The sequence below is a fragment of the Pyxicephalus adspersus genome, chromosome 6, assembly GCF_032062135.1.
Source record: "Pyxicephalus adspersus chromosome 6, UCB_Pads_2.0, whole genome shotgun sequence".
In the NCBI taxonomy this organism is placed as follows: Eukaryota; Metazoa; Chordata; class Amphibia; order Anura; family Pyxicephalidae; genus Pyxicephalus; species Pyxicephalus adspersus.
The window spans coordinates 99,937,490-99,943,489 of NC_092863.1; positions in this window are offsets into that span (position 1 = coordinate 99,937,490).

Here is a 6,000-nt window from a genome sequence, read left to right on the forward strand (position 1 = left end):
CTAATGAAAGTGTATTCTCTCCAGCCTTGGAGAGCTTTCATAAATCAGGGTCTTTATGTCAGCGCTATATAAATATAAGTTAATATTAGGGCAGAACACCTTATCCAGGCACCTAGGCCTTTAGGATGGCCGGCCACCACTGGAAGGATTCTGGAGCAGCAATATGACCATGAAACCTAAGAAAGATGTCAGCCTATTGTCTTGCATCCAACCTGTTCAATATCTATCATATTCCCTTGTATTCTGCTAATCCAAAATTGTTCATATGACCTTTAAATATTATCATTGCCATTGTATTTTAGGCTTTAAATAGAGAAGCCATCTTCCCAAAATCTGCAGATTTCATTATTGATAGTTAAGCCATAGTCCCTGCCCTCCCCCCTTTCCTCCCCTTGTGCTGCATTGAGGAATTATCCTGGTTCCATATAAATAATTATAATAGTAATTTTCGGAGTTCAATACAGTTGTTGTGCATGTGTCTATTACACGGAACAATCATCTCTTCCCTCCGGCCTCTCATTTTGTTAAAAGTATTGATCGGCAGTGTAATTGGCACAGGATCACACCTGGAAGGTCCACCAATTCCCCGCCAGAGAGAGACGAGCAGCTAATTGTCTGTAGTCTTGCTGAAGGCAAGCAATACGCGAACATAAAAGGGGGAATCAGCAGAAATGGGAATTACGCCACTTAACGTCATCTGGATGCTATCAGATTTTTATCCGTCATTATTCTTTTTTTTTTTTAATTTGTGAAAATGATCAGCTGAGTACTTCTGTACCAAGAGGTAACATTACAGGGCCTATATATAAAGCAGTGAATCTGACATTCATTGAGCATGTTATTAAATTTATTAAAGCTTATTAGAGCCATTTATTAAAGCTCTTCAAGGTTGGAGAGGATACACTGTCATAGGTGAAGCTGGGTGATCCAGAAAACCCCGAATAGATCTAGTCCAGGATTCAAAACATTTGCTAGCAAACAGCAAATGACTTTGAAGGAATTCATTAAAGGTTTGCTGGATCACCCAGCTTCACTGATTGTTATTATTATAATAATATGAAAAGTGTGATGAGAGTGTGTTCGCTCCAGCCTTGGAGAGCTTTAATAAATCAGGCTTATTGACTGGTGGAGAATATTCCAGGTCCATGTGTTTCAAGCAACTGATTGGCTAACAAATAGCCAAAAAAAGTAAATATATTTTTTAAATCACAATTTTTTACCACTTTGTATTTACAATAAAGCTTTATAAGTTCCCACTGGGAACACTGCAGTAGAGAACTAGGAAGGTGTACCTGTTCATGTTCCCATTTCCCGCACCGCAACTTGTGGTCATTATAATTCACGCTGATGCTGATGAATACAGTTGGCTCTGATTACAATGAAAACATTTTTTTCTTGGTGCACATTGAGTGTAGATGGTTGTCTAACCAACAGCTCAATCTAAAATATATGCACAAATAAAAATAATGATTCCTCCCTCTCTCCGCCTTGTACATAAGGAGCGCCTCTCCTTTTCCCCTGTATGGCTCTGTCCAAAGTTTCAATAAGACAGCAGGTCTGAAATTAGATGATTACTACCCTCTTGTCTTTTTAGATAATCCTCAGTGCTCTGGGAATTCTTTGTCGTGTGTTAGATAATTATTTGTAATATATAAATTATATCAGGGGCAGACATATAGAGGTGCGGTGTATGCAGCTGCACAATGGCCTCCTCAGCCAACATGGAGCCACCCCTTCTGTAAATGTTGGACTTGTGATAGATGTTCCCGTGCTTCACTGCTGCTCTATGACACTCAAGGTTAGCATTGGTGAGGGCAAGCAGTGCTCGGAGGTGGGTGAGGCATGGGGGCAAGTCATGGGTAAAAATGGGTGTTGGGGTGGGTCAGATGTAAGAGCAGAGCATGGCCGTGGATGGCAGGGGAGGAACTCAACCTCAGTTCTGTACAGAAGCTCACTGTTGGCCACATTCATCACTAATATATATATATATATTTTTTTTTTTCTTAAACTGCATAAATATATCAAGTAAATCAAATAAACTTCAGTTTAAGTACGTGAATTGGACTTGGCAGGAGTCACTTGCAACCTTCTGTACAGCAGAGGAGGTAATCTGTTGTGTTAAATGAAACATTTTCATGGTAGGAGAGGGCAGAGAAATAAGCTCATCAGAGAAAAATCAGTTCTTCTGCTACAGTGTTCAGGACTGGATATACATAAAATCCTTTGGCAGCTAAAACAGCTCCCATATATGTATTTCAATGGGTAATAAAGAGGCTGTCAGTGGCCATTTCTAGCAGCTCCATGTGAACCTCCAGCTTCTGACTGTGATTGCTCCTCTCTACTAACAAATATACTGGCTGTGGATGCCCCATTTCCCCTTTCCACCCAGCAACCTCCCTTGCTGACGCCAATTCATGTTTTCATTCATATTTTATTAAAATGTGATGAATAGAATTCTGAACACATGAAATGAAAAAGACATCCATGACAAGATATATTTTATTAATGCCATTATTCCAATGTGAATGTTTACTATGTATTTGGAGCAAATCATGAGACATTTGGCTGTCTCGCACCTCGGGGGGGCTCAACGTTCTGCACAGACCTGTCAGCATCCATTTAATAATTTATATGAGGAACAAGATGCCGGTTCCTTGTGATTCTCTCCTTCCTGCGGATCGTTTCGGGGAGATTAGAGAGAGTCTTGGCCCTGCAGAGATTACTGGGAAGAGTGAACAGGCGATGTGCTGTCAGGATCTGTGATACTCTGTATAATCCCTGCGTGAGACCTTCACATACCCCAACCTTCTTTATGTTAAGTTTGAAGGGGAATTACAGTAACGCTGTTGTAATAGTTACAGATCATCTGTAAATTCTTTTGTGCAGCTAGTCCTACTAGTCATATCTTGAATTTGTCTTCCAAGGGGGTAAATAGTCAAATAAAAGAGCCTTTAGTAGCAGACCGTTCTATTAGCACACACAATTCTTTGGCCCAATTGTGTAAGTTTGTAGACTGAGCATACACAATGGGCTCTGGTATGTTAGTTTGAGGTTCCTGCAACCCGGGCCTCATTGGTGTAGCTAAAAAAATCTGTAGGTCTGTTGTAAACTTTTGACATAGACACCCCTAAAAAGAAATATTTCCCTCTGTGCTTTTATACGTGCCTTCCATGTTAATTTTGGAAATGCCCTGTTGATAAGTTGGCCCCTGGATGGAGGGCACTCAGGACACTTCTTTTAATGTTGTGGGGTTTAGATAGGTAGAAAATGCTGAGTAATGAGGAATAGCCCGGCAAGGGATTGGCATTTGGGGGAACGAGGTGAATTTTCCCAGACAGTGACCACAATAATGGCTTTTATAGGCCTTCAGGAGCAAGGGACCTAGTTGTAATTGTGACCTCCGCCCCCACAATTTTTATACTATGTGCCTAGGAAAATGAACCTTAAAGAACTAAAAAGAAAAAATACAATCCCCCTCCTTACACCATTAACTATCTTTAACATTTTATATTACCCATAGTGGTACAACTACAAGGTTTGGGCCCCAGGACAAAAATTTTATGGGTCCCCACAGTGACCTCTCTCTCTGTAACAGCTGGCCATGAGACGATAATGTAATTCATTCTCATATAATATGTCTAAATTAAGGACAGGGGGTATAGTGAATACGCGATCGGTGCAAGCGATGGGCTTATAATGGGCCACAGAAGAGCAGCAGTGCAGGGAATGAACTTTAGATTGGCTCATTGGCGTTTTACAGGGATTTCATATAAATTCTATGCCTTTCCACCACCCCAAACAGGAAGTGCTGAATATTATGGTTTAGTATTTAGTAGAAAAATGAAAAGTATATTATTATTTCATTGCTCTTTTGTTAGTGCTTTTATGCAAAATTACTTTAAATTCATCAGGTTTATTTAAATCCAAAACCAAAAATGTCATAGATTGCAGTTTGCTAGTCCATGTGGTGGCTACATTTGCTTTTCATTTCTAGACCTTTTCTTTATATGGTAATTTTGCCTTCATATTTCCTATCCACCGGCAAATACTGTACTGAGTATATGGAGAACTTGTGAAAGCCTTCTCATTATGCCAATGCTGCTCAGTTTCTTGAACCCAGACTGGAATGACAATGACAAAGACAATGGTTGCTGTCCAGAGTCACACTGCCAAAAGGTAAAACATCAGCACATGGCAGAGGGAACATTTTATTCAGGGAGTGACCCGAATTTACTTATGAGAGGTAAGGACACCCAAGAAGAGCATGAGATACTGTGTGCCGATTTACTAACCATTGACTCTCAATGGGAGCAAATATCTTCACTGACTTATGTAGCTTCAGGCATGGTGAAGAATTTCATCCTCAATGTTCATTGCAGCCGTTCTCTCGGCAGCTCGGCTCATGCTGATCTCTTTGGCAGAAATCTCATCCCCGACCTGTGTGGAGCTTTTCTAAAAATTCACATTAGAAGCACCAATGTCATTGTGCATTATTTAGTGCATTGGGGAGCCAAATAACATAATTGGCCACCATGCACAGCAAGGTGTAAATGTTCCATGTTTGATGGGGGTAACTCATTATTGCGCATGGGAATGCAATGTTTAAGCAGGCAGCTATATTACATATGATGAAAAAGTGGTGAGAATGTGTCTGGGGTAATTCCACATTGAAAACTGAAAGAGACATTTATTTTCATCGTGTGTTCTCTATGCAACTACACCATCTACAAACACCCACCAGGATTCACCCCTTCCACTATTTATGTGAACAATGCCACCTACCTTCTCATTTCTACTGCTCCTCCCCTTTCTAGGATCTAATTCCACCACCTCCCCCTATGTCTCCAGATGGGAGAGAGACTGAAGATATAATACAACCAATATGGTTAACTTCCAGGGCATGCTCGCCCAATGTGAGTTCCCAGGAAACAAACTTCAAAATATTATCCAGATGGAATCTGGTTCCCACCAACCTCTCCAAATTGTCGGCAATATAACACATTACTCTATGCCAAACTTTTTAGACAGCTCAACTCCATTAAATTAATCAACTGATTAAAATCAGTAATAACTAGCACTTTATTTTCCAATTAAAAACACCTTAAACAATTGGTCTTTTTTTATCCTGCATACATAATATTTGATCCGCAATTTAGCCTACAGATTTTCTGTAAATTCTACAAACATTATTTATTCAAAAAATTGTGCAATCTATGCATTCATTTTTTTGTGCTTTTGCTTATTTCTTTTTTAAATTTGCATAACTAATTGGTTATTGGTTCTTTTAAATGGAAATATGTTCCTTTGAATAGGATTGTTCTATAATATTTCCTGATGAAGCAGACTGAGCTGCTGTGAAACGCGTAAAGAACAATAACAGAAAATCTGTTGGTTATATTTATGATCAAATATTATGTATGCAGAATGAAAAAAGACTGATTGTTTTAGGCGTTTTTAATTGAAAAATAAATGATTGTTATTATTTTATTTTAATCAATTGTTGATGAATGTTATTGAGTTGAGCTGCCTAAAAAGTCCTGCATAGAGTATTGTGTTATATTGCTGTTATCTTTTAGGATGTGGTAGTATTTACAATTTGAACACCAAATGGGAAGACATATTTTTTTTTCCAAATTTACTCTTACCTTTGTTTCCCCAGGTGCCCCAATCCTGGTTCATTTTTACATATATGGTGTCAATGCCATGACGTTTACAGCCTCAGAATTGCATTATTCCCAAGATCAGGGACCTAGGGATCCGCATTCCACATCCATCAACCAGATTCTCTTCCTAACCATCAAATTCACCCGCTGACCTAACTGTCCTCAGTGACAGTCCTCACTGCTGCAAAACAATCCATTGCACAATTTAATATTATTATTATAATTATTATTATTAATATTAGACAGGATTTATATAGCACCAACATATTATGCATCGCTGTTCAATTATGGAACTCATCTTGTTTAGGTTTCTCCGAAATGAAAAGAAATCTGAACT